Consider the following 20,771-nt stretch of genomic DNA (forward strand, 5'->3'; position numbering starts at 1 on the left):
TCCCGCTCGAGAAACCTCCATGGCCTCATGGGAGTCGGACGCCATAACAGGAGATTCTAGAGGTTTGGCAAAGATGGGAGCCAGCCGAAACCTCTGCCTACACTGGGTCCGCTCCAACCTCTGCTCGTTAAAACGGAGATCGATGCGGGTAGCTATAGTAATAAGCTCCTCCAGTGTGGCGGGAATCTCCCTGGTGGCCAAGGCGTCCTTCACATGATCTGCCAGTCCTCTCCAGAACACCGGAATAAGGACTTTATCCGGCCATTCCAGCTCAGAAGCTAGAGTCCGGAATAGGATGGCAAACTGGCTGACCATGGACGAAGCCTGAGTAATTGCCAACAATTGGAGCGCGGTATCGTGGGTGACACGAGGTCCCAGAAAGACCTGCCTCAGAGCGTCCAGGAAGATAGGAGCACTCTGCACCACACGATCACCACGTTCCCAAAGCGGCGTTGCCCACTCCAACGCCCTGCCCGACAAGAGAGATATAATGAATCCCACTTTCGCCCGTTCCGTAGGAAAACGTGCAGCCAGCAGCTCGAGATGTATGGAGCACTGGCTCACGAATCCCCGACATGGCTTACTGTCACCAGCAAACTTGTCTGGAAGCGGGAGACGGGATAAGGTCGGAGCAGGGGTGGCAGCGGACAAACTGGCTGCAGCTGCACTTGCAGCCTGAACAGCGACAGCAGTAACGTCCACAGCTGAGGTTGTGCGCTCGAGAGCCGCCAACCTACCCTCCAGCTGCTGGATGTACTGCTGTAGACGCTGACCGTCTGCCATTTACTAGCCAGACCCTGGCGCTAGTATTATGTTAGGACTGGCGGAACGCACCAAGACAGGTGACAAAGATGCGTTCGCAGTCCGGGGTCCACCGTGCAGGTGAGAACCTGCTGCTAGCAATTTGCAGACTATATAGCGGTACACTAAAGTAAACACGCGTGGGTTAAACCTCACCCAGCGTGAGGAAAGCGATCCTGTTAATTCACAGGACCGCAATACCGCACTAGAGTGCGAGCAAGTGGCCAGCGGACTTAACCCCAGAAGGGATTGAAGCCCGATTAGGCCCTTGCTGGCACAACACCGCAACTGGGTGTGTAGAGAACCTTCAGAAATATAAGCGCACAAGTGCGCGAGCGATGCCGCACTAACGGACGCCACTAACCACCCAGACTTGGGTATGGAAAGCGCAAGGCAGGCGCACGGCGCCGTACTGGCAGGCACAGCTACAGGACGCTGTGATGTGTGTTTAGTGTAGTAGGCCAAGTCGGGCTCTAGATAGCAGCCGTACACCTTCCGCGAACAGACATTCAATAGGGAAGGGGTAACCAAGAACGACTTGCACTCACACATACACACATATCAATTGTAAGACAATACTAGCGCATGGCCGTGCGGTCATGCGCAGTTTATATAGCTGCAGCACAGGAAATGGCTATAGAACTTTTGCCCTTCTAGGACCTGCCAAGAGGACCAATGGAATGTGCCGCAGAGCCTGAGCACATGACCCTCGATCTCCAACGGGAGATCTTGCCCTGGGCATGCTCAGTGTGTGCAGATAAGGACTTAGTCCCAGAGAAGTCCGCTCGCTGCTGACCAGAATAGGCTTCAAAGGCAGAAGCTGGAGAAGCAGCAATAACTCTTCTCACAGAGTCAGACTGAGCGAGACGCTGGGATCGACGTCCCTGCTGAGCAGACTCCACTGCGGCTGGAGGGGAATGGGAGACCGCAGCGGAGACGGATCGAGATTCCCCCTGTGCAGCAGAGGAAACTCGACTCCTAACACGCATTGCACACACACAGTACACCACTAAAAGGAAATTTTATTAATGCAGCGGGGCGCCGGGGTGTCTTGGAACAGCAGCAGCCCCTCGCCACGGCTACCACCCTGGCCCCGTTACAAGCACAAGGAAAATGGGTTTTGTAAATGTTGTTGGAATTATGAAAAATTGTTGATAAACTTTTAACCCTTCTAACTACCCAGCAACAAAAAAATATTTCAGAAATGATGCTGATGTAAAGTAGACATGCGGTAAATGTTATTGATTAACTATTTTGTGTGATATAACTATCTGGTTTATGGGCCTAAAAATTAGATTTAGAAAATTGCAAAATTTTCACCAGAATTCTGATATTTTCTGAAATAAAAAAAAAATATTGACCTAAATTTACCATTAACATGAAGCAGAATATGTCATGAAAAATCAATCTCAGAATCACTTTGACACGTTGAAGCATTTCAGAGTTTCAGACACAAAGTCTCTAACACTTGGTAGAATTAAAAAAATTGGTCAGTAAGGTGAAAACAGGCTTTGGTATGAAAGGTTTAAGCATAATGGCCCCGATTCACGTTGCTCTTGTGTCTGTTTTCTGTCTGTTTTTGTGTGCTTGGCACCTTTTTTTTGTTTACACCCAATTCTTTATTTTATTTGTGCTTTTTTTGAAGTTTATTTATGTATGTTCTCATCTTTTTTTCTACTCTGATAGAGCTGCAGTCTCATTACTACTTTAATGACAGGAGAAAACTTGCAAAATTAACTTTCAGGTTTATGCTATATTTTAAATTGTTTGTCAAAATTTGTTTTCCTTATGAATCAATAATTTAGATCAATGACTCTCAATGTGGCATATGCTTGTCCTTCCAAATATACCTCAAACCTTATATTTCCATATAATGAAGACTCATATTTGCCACTCCAATTGAAGTTTCACATTGGATGGTTGTTAAAATATGATGCAAAATAGCTATACTTTAACCCCTTTACCCCCAAGGGTGGTTTGCACGTTAATGACCGGGCCAATTTTTACAATTCTGACCACTGTCCCTTTATGAGGTTATAACTCTGGAACGCTTCAATGGATCCTGGTGATTCTGACACTGTTTTCTCGTGACATATTGTACTTCATGACAATGGTAAAAATTATTTGATAGTACCTGCGTTTATTTGTGAAAAAAACGGAAATTTGGCGAAAATTATGAAAATTTCGCAATTTTCCAACTTTGAATTTTTATGCAATTAAATCACAGAGATATGTCACACAAAATACTTAATAAGTAACATTTCCCACATGTCTACTTTACATCAGCACAATTTTGGAACCAAAATTTTTTTTTGTTAGGGAGTTATAAGGGTTAAAAGTTGACCAGCAATTTCTCATTTCTACAACACCATTTTATTTTAGGGACCACATCTCATTTGAAGTCATTTTGAGGGGTCTATATGATAGAAAATACCCAAGTGTGACACCATTCTAAAAACTACACCCCTCAAGGTGCTCAAAACCATATTCAAGAAGTTTATTAACCCTTCTGGTGCTTCACAGGAATTTTTTGAATGTTTAAATAAAAATGAACATTTAACTTTTTTTCACAAAAAATTTAATTCAGCTCCAATTTGTTTTATTTTACCAAGGGTAACAGGAGAAAATGGACCCCAAACATTGTTGTACAATTTGTCCTGAGTATGCCAATACCCCACATGTGGGGGTAAACCACTGTTTGGGCGCATGGCAGAGCTCGGAAGCGAAGGAGTGCCATTTGACTTTTCAATGCAAAATTGACTGGAATTGAGATGGGACGTCATGTTGCGTTTGAAGAGCCACTGATGTGCCTAAACATTGAAACCCCCCACAAGTGACACCATTTTGGAAAGTAGACCCCCTAAGGAACTTATCTAGAGGTGTGGTGAGCACTTTGACCCACCAAGTGCTTCACAGAAGTTTATAATGTAGAACCGTAAAAATAAAAAATCATATTTTTTCACAAAAATTATCTTTTTGCCCCCAATTTTTTATTTTCCCAAGGGTAAGAGAAGAAATTGGACCCCAAAAGTTGTTGTACAATTTGTCCTGAGTACGCTGATACCCCATATGTGGGGGTAAACCACTGTTTGGGTGGATGGGAGAGCTCGGAAGGGAAGGAGCGCCGTTTGACTTTTCAAAGCAAAATTGACAGGAATTGAGATGGGACGCCATGTTGCGTTTGAAGAGCCACTGATGTGCCTAAACATTGAAACCCCCCACAAATGACACCATTTTGGAAAGTAGACCCCCTAAGGAACTTATCTAGAGGTGTGGTGAGCACTTTGACCCACCAAGTGCTTCACAGAAGTTTATAATGCAGAGCCGTAAAAATAAAACAAAATTTTTTTCCCACAAAAATTGTTTTTTTAGCCCCCAGTTTTGTATTTTCCTGAGGGTAACAGGAGAAGTTGGACCCCAAAATTTGTTGCCCAATTTGTCCTGAGTGCGATGATACACCATATGTGGGGGGAACCACTGTTTGGGCACATGGGAGGGCTCAGAAGGGAAGGCGTGCCATTTGAATGCAGACTTAGATGGAATGGTCTGCAGGTGTCACATTGCGTTTGCAGAGCCCCTAATGTACCTAAACAGTAGAAACCCCCCACAAGTGACACCATTTTGGAAAGTAGACCCCCTTAGGAACTTATCTAGATGTGTGCTGAGCGCTTTGACACACCAAGGGCTTCACAGAAGTTTATAATGGAGAGCCGTAAAAATAAAACAAAAATTTTTTCCCACAAAAATTATTTTTTAGCTCCCAGTTTTATATTTTCCCGAGGGTAACAGGAGAAATTCAACCCCACAATTTGTTGTCCAATTTGTCCTGAGTGCGCTGATACCCCATATGTGGGGGGGAACCACTGTTTGGGCGCATGGGAGGGCTCGGAAGGGAAGGAGCTCCATTTGGAATGAGGACTTAGATGGAATGGTCTGCAGGTGTCACATTGCATTTGCAGAGCCCCTAATGTACCTAAACAGTAGAAACCTCCCACAAGTGACACCATTTTGGAAACTAGACCCCCTAAGGAACTCATCTAGATGTGTTGTGATAGCTTTGAACCCCCAAGTGTTTCACTACAGTTTGTAACGCAGAGCCGTGAAAATTAAAAAAAAAAATCTTTCCCCCCAAAATTATTTTTTAGCCCCCAGTTTTGTATTTTCCCGAGGGTAAGAGGAGAAATTCGACCCCAAAAGTTGTTGTCCAATTTGTCCTGAGTACGCTGATACCCCGTATGTTGGGGGAAACCAACGTTTGAGCGCATGGCAGAGCTCGGAAGGGAAGGAGAGCCATTTGGAATGCAGACTTAGATGGAATGGTCTGCAGACGTCACATTGCGTTTGCAGAACCCCTAATGTACCTAAACAGTAGAAACCCCCCACAAGTGACCCCATATTGGAAACTAGACCCCCCAGGGAACTAATCTAGATGAGTTGTGAGAACTTTGAACCCCCAAGTGTTTCACTACAGTTTATAACACAGAGCCGTGAAAATAAAAAATCTTTTTTTTTCCCACAAAAATATGTTTTAGCCCCGAGTTTTGTATTTTCCCAAGGGTAGCAGGAGAAATTGGACCCCAAAAGTTGTTGTCCTATTTGTCTTGAGTACGCTGATAGCCCATATGTTGGGGTAAACCCCTGTTTGGGCACACGGGAGAGCTCGGAAGGGAAGAAGCACTGTTTTACTTTTTCAACGCAGAATTGGCTGGAATTGAGATCGGATGCCATGTCGCGTTTGGAGAGCCCCTGATGTGCCTAAACAGTGGAAACCCCCCAATTCTAACTGAAACCCTAATCCAAACACATCCCTAACCCTAATCCCAACAGTAACCCTAACCACATCTCTAACCCTGACACACCCCTAACCCTAATCCCAACCCTATTCCCAACCGTAAATGTAATCTAAACCCTAACTGTAACTTTAGCCCCAACCCAAACTGTAGCCCTAGCCCTAACCCTAGCCCTAACCCTAATCCTAACCCTAGCCCTAACCCTAGCCCTAACCCTAGCCCTAACCCTAACCCTAGCCCTAGCCCTAGCCCTAACCCTAGCCCTAACCCTAACCCTAGCCCTAACCCTAACCCTAACCCTAACCCTAGCCCTAACCCTAGCCCTAACCCTAAACCTAACCCTAGCCCTAACCCTAACCCTAACCCTAACCCTAGCCCTAACCCTAGCCCTAACCCTAGCCCTAACCCTAGCCCTAACTCTAACCCTAGCCCTAATGGGAAAATGGAAATAAATACATTTTTTTAATTTTTCCCTAACTAAGGGGGTGATGAAGGGGGGTTTGATTTACTTTTATAGCAGGTTTTTTAGCGGATTTTTATGATTGGCAGCCGTCACACACTGAAAGACGCTTTTTATTGCAAAAAATATTTTTTGCGTTACCACATTTTGAGAGCTATAATTTTTCTATATTTTGGTCCACAGAGTCATGTGAGGTCTTGTTTTTTGCGGGACGAGTTGATGTTTTTATTGGTAACATTTTCGGGCATGTGACATTTTTTGATCGCTTTTTATTCCGATTTTTGTGAGGCAGAATGACCAAAAACCAGCTATTCATGAATTTCTTTTGGGGGAGGCGTTTATACCGTTCCGCGTTTGGTAAAATTGATGAAGCAGTTTTATTCTTCGGGTCAGTACGATTACAGCGACACCTCATTTATATCATTTTTTTATGTTTTGGCGCTTTTATACGATAAAAACTATTTTATAGAAAAAATAATTATTTTTGCATCGCTTTATTCTCAGGACTATAACTTTTTTATTTTTTTGCTGATGATGCTGTATGGCAGCTCGTTTTTTGCAGGACAAGATGACGTTTTCAGCGGTACCATGGTTAGTTATATCTGTCTTTTTGATCGCGTGTTATTCCACTTTTTGTTCGGCGGTATGATAATAAAGCGTTGTTTTTTGCCTCGTTTTTTTTTTTTTTTCTTACGGTGTTTACTGAAGGGGTTAACTAGTGGGCCAGTTTTATAGGTCGGGCCGTTACGGACGCGGCGATACTAAATATGTGTACTTTTATTGTTTTTTTTTTTTTATTTAGATAAAGAAATATATTTATGGGAATAATATTTTTATTTTTTTTTTCATTATTTTGGAATATTTTTTTTTATTTTTTTTTTACACATTTGAAATTTTTTTTTTTAACTTTTTTACTTTGTCCCAGGGGGGGGACATCACAGATCAGTGATCTGACAGTTTGCACAGCACTCTGTCAGATCACTGATCTGACATGCAGCGCTGCAGCCTTCACAGTGCCTGCTCTGAGCAGGCTCTGTGAAGCCACCTCCCTCCCTGCAGGACCCGGATCCGCGGCCATCTTGGATCCGGGGCTGGAGGGAGCAGGGAGGGAGGTGAGACCCTCGCAGCAACGCGATCACATCGCGTTGCTGCGGGGGGCTCAGGGAAGCCCGCAGGGAGCCCCCTCCCTGCGCGGTGCTTCCCTGTACCGCCGGCACATCGCGATCATCTTTGATCGCGGTGTGCCGGGGGTTAATGTGCCGGGGGCGGTCCGTGACCGCTCCTGGCACATAGTGCCGGATGTCAGCTGCGATAAACAGCTGACACCCGGCCGCGATCGGCGGCGCTCCCCCCGTGAGCGCTGCCGATCGCATATGACGTACTATTGCGTCCTTGGGAAGTAAAGCCCACCCCACATGGACGCAATAGTACGTCTAATGGCAGAAAGGGGTTAACCAAACAGCACAAGTGAACCTGGTCTTTCCATAATGTAAGATTTCTAAAATTAATTTTTCTTATACTTGAACCAAATTGATAAAGGATAAAGTAATATAAATATTTTTGGGGTCATTATTCAGTTGTTGTTTTTTTTGCAGGACCCTTAGATTTTGTCCACACTGGTGTTTCCAATTCACCAAACAATTTTGCCCCTATCTACATAATGGGGAAAAAAGTGAAAGGAAAAGTGTTGGAGGCGTCGTAGCTACAGCCACAAAATTTTGCACAGTCACACGTCTGGACCCTGAGAGCGTCATAGGCTATGTTGTGAGGTGAAATTTTAACCCCACGCTTTCCAATTCACCAAATAATTTTGCCCCTATCTACATAATTGGGAAAAAAGTGAAAGGAAAAGTGTTGGAGGCGTCGCAGCCACAGCCAAAAAAATTTTGCACAGTCACACGTCTGGTCCCTGAGAGCATCATAGGCTATGTTGTGAGGCGAAATTTTAACCCCGCGCTTTCCAATTCACCAAACAATTTTGCCCCTATCTACATAATGGGGAAAAAGTGAAAGGAAAAGTGTTGGAGGCAAATTGACAGCTGCCAGATGTGAACAAGGGGGACTTAAAGAGTGAGAGCGATGGTGCCAAAGAGTATATACCGTACAGTTGCTAAGGTGGGGCCCCGACATGGGATACTCACCACACACGGGGATATGGACACACACAAAATGTGCCACACACTACCACGTGCTTGAACACATATACCACCCTCAGCACACATTTCACCACACATACACCAACCTCGCCACATAAAAGTCGAAACACAAAAGTCGCCGCTCAAAACTCGCCACGCGCAAAACTCGCCACATGCAAAAACTAGGCTCACGCAAAACTCGCCACAAGTGCAAAACTCACCTCATGGAAAACTCGCCACACGCAAAACTTGCACACGCGGAAAAATTGCCACATGTACAAAAGTTGCAGCACATGCAAAAGTTGCCTCACACACAACTTGCACATACTCAAAAGGCACCACACATAAAACTCGCCATGCGCAAAACTCGCCATGCGCAAAACTTGCTGCACACAACTTGCTACACTAACCTGTCACATGCAACTCGACACACAAAAAGTTGCTACATGCATGTTGCCACACAAAACTCATCTCACAAAAGTCGCTACATGCATGTCGCCACACGCAACTCAACACACACAACTTGACAAACGAAACTCGCCCTAAAACACACACAAGTCTGGTATTATCCTTCAAAAATAAAAATTAGATTAATAAGCAGACAAACTACAAGAGCAACAAATGTACCATATAGGAAATACGGCAGCTGTGAGTCACATGACCTGTCTATTATGTGTATGTGTGAGCTAATATATACTGCCAGGGGGAGGGCTTCCTGTTGGCTGGGGATTTATCAGGCTGCCAATTTATCTTACAAATACTGAGGTAAAAATACTGAGCAAATAACGTGTTAACGAGGTCTAATACAGGAGATCACACAGGTATATACTATATACAGGGGAGATGACACAAAGATATATACTATATACAGGAGAGATGACACACAGGTATATACTATATAGAGGACGAGATGACATACAGGTACATACTATATACAGGAGGAGATGACATACAGGTATATACTATATACAGGAGGAGATGACACACAGGTATATACTATATACAGGGGAGATGACACACAGGTATATACTATATACAGGAGGAGATGACATACAGGTATATACTATATACAGGAGGAGATGACACACAGGTATATACTATATACAGGGGAGATGACACACAGATATATACTATATACAGGAGAGATGACACACAGGTATATACTATATAGAGGAGATGACATACAGGTACATACTATATACAGGAGGAGATGACACACAGGTATATACTATATACAGGAGCAGATGACCTACAGGTATATACTATATACAGGAGGAGATGACATACAGGTATATGCTATATATAGAAGATGACATACAGGTATATACTATATACAGGAGGAGATGACACACAGATATATACTATATACAGGGGAGATGACACACAGGTATATCCTATATACAGGAGGAGATGACATACAGGTATATACTATATACAGGGGAGATGACACACAGCAGGTATATTATATATACAGGGGAGATGACATACAGGTATATACTATATACAGGAGATGACATACAAGTGTATACTATATATAAGGGAGATGACAAACATGTATATACTGAGGTGAAAATGAAAAGGTGTGAGTGCAAAATGAGAGGAGTGAGGGAAAATAGTGGAGTGATCGGAAAATGACAGATGTGGGGTCGAAAGAGGAGTGAGGGAAAATAGTGGAGTGATCGGAAAATGACAGATGTGAGGTCGAAATGACAAGTGTTAGGGGGGAATGAGAGGAGTGAGGGAGAAAATGAGAGGTGTAAGGGAGAAAATGAGAGATATGAGGGGGAAAATGAAAGATGTGATTGGGAAAATGAGAGGCGTGATGGGAAAATAAGAGAAGTGAGGTGCTATAACTAACCACAGATATTTAATATGCCCAGGCAACGCCGGGCTCTTCAGCTAGTTGAAATATAAATTTTCATTTACTAATTCAATATTTGTATTAAGGACTTTTAAACCCAATACACATGAGGAAGGGGAGTGATAGTGATACAGATGTACCTATCACATCTATCAATGGGAGAGATAGAGGGCAAGTGTCCCATTGCAATGTAACAAAACTTCAGTATTGTAAATGGCACATGATAGCCTTGGGGGGGGGACTTGCTACAAAATTTTCACTAGTGTCTAGGCGCTTTCAGTTATGTCTCTGCCCATAGAGATCAGATCCAACAACACAATTTACCTTTTATTAATATAATAATGTTTCTACATAGAGCTCACCCTATGATTTATTACTGCAATGGGTTGATATGTGTCATTATGTTCTTTTATTTGCTCTTTCTAAAAAAGCAGCATAGCATTTATTATCTGATGATTTAAGTAAACTTTCTACATTAAAGGCAAATGAGCAAATGAGAGAGAAGGCTAATGAGAGAGAAATTAATCTGCGCTAACAACTAATTATTCCTTCTTATCTTCCCTAGTGATGCCCCAATGCCCTTCTGCATAGTCAGCAATACCAGCAGGAAATAGCTGTAATTATAATATCACATTGCAGCCACATAGGGGTTAGGGATGATGTCAAAATGTGACTATATGTAGTTTAAGAAACAGTGCAAAGTTTATTCACTAAGATGCTATAAGATAAATCCATTCTCCACATGTAGACAAGTAACAGAATTCAAGTTGGTTCCCAGAGCTATTTATTGCTATTCTAATGTTCCCCTGAAATATTTCATTAAAAAAACTTTTAAAACATATATACAAATAATGTCACAATTAGCATGAAAGGAAAATATCAACTTATCTTCAAAAGACAAAATTATGCCACAGCTTAAATATCAGCACTGATTATATTCAAGAACGATAGTCTACACCCTTATTCTAAAAAATGTTTGGACGCGGTCATTAAGGGTTCTTTTTGGAAACTTACATATCGATGACTCTGGGATAGGTCATTAATATATACAGTAAGTCCCGGATGACCCCTTTAATCAATATCTTAAAGAATCACAGTAGGAAGTGGCAATTCTGGAAGGCGAAACTTAGTCAGGCATCATCTGTGCTTTTTGATGTTGTGAAACAATAATCAGCATAGTGAGCGTAAGAAAATAAGTAGCAAAATAATCCTTTAAATCAGGAGACACATAGTGTGTTCCTTTACACTGGTGATTTTCCTGGCAGTAATATAAATTAAAATCAAGAGACTTTGTCTTAGGTCTTATTCACAAGTCAGTATTTGGTCAGTATTTTTCATCAATGTCTGCATGCCAAAATCAGGAGTGGAATTTACAGAGATAAACTATAGTAAAAGAATGACACCTGTTCTGTATTTTGTAGAAACTCCTGGTTTTGGCATACAAACACTATTAAAAAAATACTGATGTGTCAATAAGCCTTATAAGACACTTTTCTTTGTGAGGAAGTTAGGCAACTGAAGGATTCCGTAGAAAGCCTAAGGCCTCATTAAGACATCAGTGTTCGTTCACGTACACAAAAAAAGTGGTACAAGTGTCATCAGTGTATCATATATGAGTTTCATCAGTGTTTGCTGAGTGTTTCAGTGTTTCAGAATTTTTCATGTATGCAAAAATAAATTACAAAACATCTGCAATGTTACTAGGAATAGAACACAGACTTCACATTGATGCCATCTTTGTGCTGACCTTGATTTTCATGGATGCGTAGAATTGTATTGTTACTTTGTGATGCCAATAAAAAACGGACGTGTCTTAATGATTTTTGCACAGACACACTTTCCACAAAAAAACACGGACATGTGATCAGCACTGTAAACTATAATATGTATGTGTTCTAACCTTGAAAACCACAATTAGAACACTTATGTGAAAAACGGATGTCTGAATGAGGCTTAAGAGACAATATGTGCTGTCTGTAGCAAATGCTTAAACAGAGAAAGCAGAGTAGAGGCTCCCATCCAAGGCAAACAGGAGTAGTGATACATTATCGTCACTTTGTGACTGTTTAAGACTTTGAATAATTCAGACAGTAATATTTGTGGTATGTTGAGGACTATTTTACTTGATTCGACATAATGAATGCTGATATTTAAGGTTTGATGTGTAGGAAAACATCTGGTAAAGTCCTGCATGGGAGGTATGTGTTACTGAGGTGACTAGCCTCAGTGATATAAGTCCTGTAAATGAAAGGTTCCAGCAACAGTAAGAGGCTGGATTTTGGGGTCAGTGTTTTAGAAGTGACAATAAGAGGTTGGGTGGAAATGGTCACTCACATTGTGCTTGCCCAGGTTTTACAGGTCCTAGTTAACGAAGATGAGCTGTTTCAGAGCTGTCTGTGTAGAAACATAACAATGGCAATTGATAGCTACGGAAATGTACTATTGATGCTTGTACAATATGCTGATGATTGTTACAGAAGCCATAATTGTCTCTGAAATAAATAAATGTTATGTTCCTAGGCAACTTTTCTGTTTGACAAGATACCATGATTCTGTGACAAGATCAATATAATATTTTACATAACCAAGAATGTAGATGAGCAAATTTACTTGAGTGGAAAATTAATTCTCCATGAATCTCAAAAGAACATGATTCATCAAAAAAACTGTTTTTTTTTGCTGTTTTCGCCGTGATAACTCAGCAATATGGTGCAAGCAATGGCCACCATTTTTATGAACTGTAGATGGCTGGCAAAAGGATAGAAAAAAAAGCAAAGAGGATGTGTGTGAAGTGAAAGGAGGCATAGAGAAACAGATGACAGGCTCCATGGTCAGTGGGACAGTTTAGTGGTTTGAAAGGCGAGTGGTGAGGTGAATATTATTATTCTTTTCTTCACATCCTCTCTTTATTGTGGTTTGGGGTCTGGAAAGACTCCAGAGCATAATAAGGAACATTCAATTCACAGTAAACAAGTTCAATGCAACTTCAATGCAACTTGAAATTTCCTGTAAAATTCATGTTATTTAGCTATTTCGAATCTTGCAGATTTGATCATCTCTAGTCATGTGTGGCTCGCATAGCAGGTGCTATAAGGCCCTCCAAAAAGATAAAGTCAAGTTGAAGATAGCCATGGATGATAAAAGCCAAGAAATGGAGAATTAACAAAGATCAATGGGAGCCTAAAAAATAATGGGAAACAACATCGGAGACCTTTTGGAGACCTAAAAAAATATACCTCTTTCTTGCTCTTTTGAGCAAGGCCCCAACGTAAGTTTGGCTAGGAGGCTCCATGGGTAGTCGTTACATCCCTGGAGATGAAGTTTCACAAAAAAATGTAATTTATAATATCATTAAGTAAAGAGTAGATAATAGGGAAGGTAGTCCTATAAAGACACATGCACATGTTGAGTATTTGATGAGTTTTTTAACTTAGAATTTGAAAGCCAAAACCAGGAGTGGAAAAATCAGAGGAAAATTATAGTAGAAGAATGTCACCACATCTGTATTTTTTACTCAACCCTGATTTTGACTTACAAACACTGATTGAAAATACTGACCAAATACTGAACGTGAGAACATGGCCTAAGTGTTTCTAAGCGTTTGAATCAGTGTTTGACGGCTGTAGGCAAATTGACTGAATCTATTTCACTAAGAAACCATAGTCCACATGGATATACAGTGGGGCAAAAAAGTATTTAGTCAGTCAGCAATAGTGCAAGTTCCACCACTTAAAAAGATGAGAGGCGTCTGTAATTTACATCATAGGTAGACCTCAACTATGGGAGACAAACTGAGAAAAAAAAATCCAGAAAATCACATTGTCTGTTTTTTTTAACAATTTGTTTGCATATTATGGTGGAAAATAAGTATTTGGTCAGAAACAAACAATCAAGATTTCTGGCTCTCACAGACCTGTAACTTCTTCTTTAAGAGTCTCCTCTTTCCTCCACTCATTACCTGTAGTAATGGCACCTGTTTCAACTTGTTATCAGTATAAAAAGACACCTGTGCACACCCTCAAACAGTCTGACTCCAAACTCCACTATGGTGAAGACCAAAGAGCTGTCAAAGGACACCAGAAACAAAATTGTAGCCCTGCACCAGGCTGGGAAGACTGAATCTGCAATAGCCAACCAGCTTGGAGTGAATAAATCAACTGTGGGAGCAATAATTAGAAAATGGAAGACATGCAAGACCACTGATAATCTCCCTCGATCTGGGGCTCCACGCAAAATCCCACCCCGTGGGGTCAGAATGATCACAAGAACGGTGAGCAAAAATCCCAGAACCACGCGGGGGGACCTAGTGAATGAACTGCAGGGAGCTGGGACCAAAGTAACAAGGCCTACCATAAGTAACACACTACGCCACCATGGACTCAGATCCTGCAGTGCCAGACGTGTCCCACTGCTTAAGCCAGTACATGTCCGGGCCCGTCTGAAGTTTGCTAGAGAGCATTTGGATGATCCAGAGGAGTTTTGGGAGAATGTCCTATGGTCTGATGAAACCAAACTGGAACTGTTTGGTAGAAACACAACTTGTCGTGTTTGGAGGAAAAAGAATACTGAGTTGCATCCATCAAACACCATACCTACTGTAAAGCATGGTGTTGGAAACATCATGCTTTGGGGCTGTTTCTCTGCAAAGGAGCCAGAACGACTGATCCGGGTACATGAAAGAATGAATGGGGCCATGTATTGTGAGATTTTGAGTGCAAACCTCCTTCCATCAGCAAGGGCATTGAAGATGAAACGTGGCTGGGTCTTTTAACATGACAATGATCCAAAGCACACCGCCAGGGCAACGAAGGAGTGGCTTCGTAAGAAGCATTTCAAGGTCCTGGAGTGGCCTAGCCAGTCTCCAGATCTCAACCCTATAGAAAACCTTTGGAGGGAGTTGAAAGTCCGTGTTGCCAAGCGAAAAGCCAAAATCATCACTGCTCTAGAGGAGATCTGCATGGAGGAATGGGCCAACATACCAACAACAGTGTGTGGCAACCTTGTGAAGACTTACAGAAAACGTTTGACCTCTGTCATTGCCAACAAAGGATATATTACAAAGTATTGAGATGAAATTTTGTTTCTGACCAAATACTTATTTTCCACCATAATATGCAAATAAATTGTTAAAAAAACAGACAATGTGATTTTCTGGATTTTTTTTTCTCAGTTTGTCTCCCATAGTTGAGGTCTACCTATGATGTAAATTACAGACGCCTCTCATCTTTTTAAGTGGTGGAACTTGCACTATTGCTGACTGACTAAATACTTTTTTGCCCCACTGTATCTATATACTGCAGCCAATATAAGCAGCAACAATCTCTTTTATAACAATTATGTTGTTGTGATTTGACATTAAAACTGTGCATGGACAGACATGGATGCCACATCCATAATGCTCATATGCAATATTAATTTCCCAAAAAAAGAAATAAATAAAATCAATGTAATACAACAATTTATCCTGGAAAATTTCTTGGACAATAACACCCAACCCAAATGTATCCTATGAATTTAAGTTTATAAAGTTCAAATAAATATATATTTTGTGAGTCAAACGTATTTTTTTTACTAAATGGTTATGTTACAACCATAACATACACCAGTACCATTTAATTCATGTGACATAATCATTCTACAAAATCACCACTGCAGGAATATGCAGTGTAATATAATCATATTACTATATAGATTATACTGTATTTACATTGATTTTGGCTGTAATTAATGCCAAGGTGTTAAATCATACAAAAATGTATACGGAAAGGGAAATGTCAGAAACTCATCTCATACATTACGTGGTCACAGGTCATTATTTTTGCCCCATGTAAATAATCTGTATGATAAACTTTACTCCACTTACACGGCATACACCCGGGTATGTAGGAGTTTACACAATTCGGTCACACTCCATTATCACATGTGAGTATAGCCACTTTAGGTCAGCTGTATGCTGCATTAGGATCATTGGTGAGCATTTCATCAGTTAAATAATTAAAAGAAAGTTACTGATCACATGCATGAACATGCCCGAACACAATTTTGCAACTTTTACAATTGAGCGCCATATTTATTTCAGATATGAACGTCGCAATATTTACTAAAATTATTTTTTATATATTTCATTTTTTTGGGGGGTGCAAGAGCATGGAATAGAATAGTTTATCATTAATTATATATTTTTAAAAATTAATATTTGCAATATTTCTTTACGATGCTGCTTACATTTTCTTAACAACACATAGATATCAGGTATTTGGCACCTACAAATTAGAAACAAAAATGAGAAATTTTCTCACAACCGATCTGTGTTAACCAAAATGTACATCTGTCGCATAGCCAGATACTATGATATATGATAAAAAATAAGTAATTTCTCAATGGGCTTCTGTGTCTGTGAAAGCAAATTAACATTAAAAAGTAAGTTTTCAGAAACGTATATGCCAATCAAAATAAAGAGCTATCCACAAATAGTATCATAGTATGTTCACCTACATTAATAATGTTTATTTTTCATAAGCTCCTTTCCTTTGCACTTCAACAGTAGTAAAATATTTTACTTCATCGGCAAAACCATGCCCCGAAATCTCTGGGGCAACAGAACCATGCCAATGCTGAAAGGTTTCAAATATCAAACTATGCTATTCTGTCAGGGTCTCTGCGATCAATTAGCACATTTCAATGACATGAAAGGTTACAGTCAGGCTCATTTATATCACATCCCTTGTGACAAAATGTGGTTTCAGGAGAGCCGCGAGCCCCTGAGAACCTGCATAGCGCACATAATTGTCTCTAACAAACTTCCAAAATGTTAATCTTGTTTTAGTTTATTTTACACTTTTTTTCAGATTTAGAAACCATAACATGAGAAGTGCAGGAACCTCAACCAAGTGCCCTTTAAAGCTTTCATTGACGGGCGAGAATAATTATTTAGTCTAAGAGCCTGTTCATCTCGGTTTTTGATAAAGTTTCACTGAGGATGGCAAAATTAAAAAAAAGTAATATATGTAAAATATAAAAAGGGACTGATTAGGAAGTACTGTATATCTATACTTTCTGCAGTCCTAATGGTACCCTATGCAGATTAAGAAACTGCAAATTGTACCCGTAGACAATAAACTGTATAATGTACTGTAGTGACTAATAATACGGTAAATAAAGTAAAATATAAATATGTATGAAGTTATAATAATAAAAAAAAATGGCTTGGAAACGCTTAGGTGTTTTAATAAAATAAAGGGAATAGGGTTACCTTATTATATTAATAACTAAAAGCAAAGAATTAAACGCAATAGAAAACTAAAGAGTGGCAAAAAGTTCACCAAATAGTTATAATCACATGATTTATTGTCATTATCTGAGTATTTTGTATATTATCTGATTGTTTTGGAATTATCTAAATATTTTGCGTCAATCGGGCAAAAACCTGTAAATGAATACGGGTAGATCTGTAACATATGAGTAGAAGCGATGAAAACAGGGACTTTAAAATCCCTATAAATTCACTTAAAAGTACATTTCTAGGTAACAGCGTGTTTTAGAATAGGCGTGAAATGGCCTCGCAAAAACAATTATAGAAGCAGCTAGAACCTGACATATTCCACTTCATTGGGAAAGCCTCCCTGTTTAGTTCTTCATGTTGCAATCTGAAATATTTACAACCAGACAGTGCCTAATTTTAGTTTTTAAGTGCTTTACCAGTTCTATGAAATACGATCAGCAGCTGCAACACAGAAGTATGCTGAATGCATCACAGCTATTCAGGCATCATGCAGAATGAGACAATCTCTCTCTGACAAACAGGCCATCCGGATCCTTAACATGAACCTTGAACATTTACTGACACTTACATTTTATAGATTATTATTACATTGGTTTTTACACCATATAATATTTTATATGTTCACGTGCCAGAATACACATACAATTTTTATTATTATTATTATTATTATTATTATTATTTTGCCTTTTCTATAGTAGTAAGACAACATGGTGATGGTAGAGAAATCATAATTGTAATTTTAATTATATTTTAGCTTGTATTATTTGTAGCATGTATTGTAGATCTACAGACAATACTACACCTAAATAGAAAATAATTGCATAAAATATGATCAAAATGCATAAAGTTTATAAAAAAAACTTGAGTAGAACATTAGAGATCACAATGTGAGATGCTAAATAAGTACAGTATACTAGAGGGCTTGTATGGAGTGATGCCAACATATTACTACAATGAAAAAAGGAAGGCCACCACCATTGTTTAGTATAATAATTAATAGTTTTGAGTAAAAATAAAAAAAGTCACAACACAAAATTATCCAATTTCACCCTTACACAACTATATATTTTGTATATAAAGGCTGAGCACTGCAAAATAGCATAAATGTAAGCAATTTTATAAACCGGTGTAATAAGTAGCTTATATACCAATGATATCACACTCATGTAACTGTCATTAATAAATATGTTTCCTACTTACATTAAAGGCCATATCAGTGTCCGTAGCGTATAATAATGCTGCATGAATAACTTTAATATTCAGTTTTATTTAGTGCATGTTCATGCACAGTATTTTAGCTGAATGATGATTTATTAATGGTTTTATATGTATTGTTTGCACTATTCATTTCTGTTTCTGTTATTATTTTATAGTTATATGTGCTTTAACTAGATAAAGAAATCACATGCATGTTCTAAGCTATTCTCAACGGTACATCTTAAAAAGTGGAGGGAAATAAAAGTATCCATAAATTGTACAAAAATCTAAAAAAAATCCATATGTGTATTCTCATGGTATTTGATAAAAAAAAAAGTGTTCATCTAATAGGTGAAAGTACAATGATGTGAACAAGCAGAAGTGTTAAGCATTTAGGGACAATGTGTGAAATTCAAGCTAAAGCATTTTTCCTAGGGTATCAAGTTTTCGAAGTGCTGAGAAAGACGGCCAGATCGGCAAACATATGGCCGAAAGCCCATTTGGTTTGAAAACAGAGAATCTTGTTGCCTTCACACTGATCAAATGCAACACATACACACACAGTCTCCACGTGGAACTGTCTTCATACCAAAACACAAGAGCCAGGAGCAATGCTTAGTGTCTCCATCAAGGATGAGGAAGCCTCAGACATGTAGGGAAGAATCCATAGGAAAACAGTAAAAGGGCTATAATATGTGTGTGTATATATGTATATACACACACACACATACACATATATATATATATATAAATATATATATATATATGTATATATAATACGTGTGTGTGCACATTTTACGGTAATGTGTGCTTCTGTTAACAACATTGGACACAAATTAAGATAGATAGATATTAAAGTGTCACTAATAGAAGTACATAGAATAAAACATATATATATATATATAAATTATACATAACATAGATCACCATATTGATTGCAATTTTTTTTAAATCAAAATACTTAACACTTTGATGGAAATGTAATTAAGGAATAATATATTTTAGTGTAGAATAAGAATTATAACTGCATAAAATGAAACGTATCTTAAACTAAAATTAAATCCATAGATATCTAAAGCTATGCTATATAAGTGTAAAAGTTGCTATGAAATTTCATTAACCATAGTAATATCTTTGACAACAACTTGCTTTATTAAACTGCGCAAAGTGGTAATAAAGCAGAATAGTAAAGTTAGAAACATAATGCTGTGACTTAAAAAGAAAAAAAAAAAGCACATGAGGCAGAGATGACCCCAAACAAACAGGACACCTCCCCCTAAAACTTTTCCTTCTTGACATTAGGAGGCTCCTTCCCAGACTTCTGTCACTGATTGATCCCTTAACCCACACACCACCCATAACTGGTGATCTGATAGCAACCACCACATTTTCTAGTTTTCTTTTGCTGGAAGAGAGCAGGGGTGGGATAGAATAACTCACCTTCTGTTACAATCCTGCTACCTTATCCTTGCTCCTCCTGACAGTTACTAGAGGTGGCTTCTTGAAGTTCAAGTCCCCGCTCCTGAGAGTGACTGTCCCCTGCACAACAGTTTCAGATCACAGAAGAGCAGCAGCTCCAGTATTACTCCAGCAGTATTCACTTCAAGAAGATTGCAGAACATAAAGTTATCAGAAGGAGACAACTGAGAACTCAAGGGTCTGGGCAGTTTGAATCCCACGTGAAATGCTACTCAGCATAGAGGTGCTTCTGCTGGTGTTGAAAACTCTGAGCTCATGTTGGTCTTCAGAGGAGATAGCTGCCGGTTGTCATTGGCTCCTTTGCTGTGTGTAGCATGTGTTTAAGTAGAGTAGTTCCTTCTGGTCAGGTTTACACTGGTGTTTTTTCTTCCCACACAGAGTCTGAGTGCAGTACACAGAGTCCAAGTCCTGAGGAATTCTCTCGCCCTCCTTCCCCCTTTCTGCTTCTTTTTCTACTGATAGTCTCTCACATTACCAGCCTGTGACAGTGCACAGCTCTCTGCCCTGCTCTCTACACTGCTATATGTTCTTGTGCGCTCACATCTGCAGCCGTGTGATACAAATAAGTCATTTTATCTACATTCGCTATTGTAGAACATTTACCTTTCTTTCCTCTCCACTAGATGCCAGTGCATAAATGGAAATAAAATTCAGGCCGATGCTCATTATACTGTACTAGTCCTTCAAGAAACCTCACTGTGAATGTGAGGAAGAAGTTTTAACAATCGTATAACACAGCTGAAAATTAATTGCCTGTAAGGACATC

General features: G+C 39.7%; 1 protein-coding gene across 4 annotated transcripts in view; it reads right to left on the bottom strand.

Annotated features, from left to right (window-relative positions):
• EYA4 (EYA transcriptional coactivator and phosphatase 4) overlaps window positions 1-20,552 on the bottom strand; it is a 588,086-nt gene extending 567,534 nt beyond the window's left edge. For 2 of the 4 annotated variants that reach the window (XM_069726000.1, XM_069725999.1), the window contains exon 1: window positions 19,967-20,540. The gene's annotated coding sequence lies outside the window, so the exon portion shown is untranslated. Of the gene's footprint in view, window positions 1-19,966 lie in introns of all 4 variants that reach the window. The other 2 variants (XM_069726001.1, XM_069725998.1) reach the window with 2 other exon arrangements.
• Between the last annotated feature and the right edge of the window lie 219 nt (window positions 20,553-20,771).

This window comes from Ranitomeya imitator, chromosome 5, assembly GCF_032444005.1.
Source record: "Ranitomeya imitator isolate aRanImi1 chromosome 5, aRanImi1.pri, whole genome shotgun sequence".
Classification (NCBI taxonomy): Eukaryota; Metazoa; Chordata; class Amphibia; order Anura; family Dendrobatidae; genus Ranitomeya; species Ranitomeya imitator.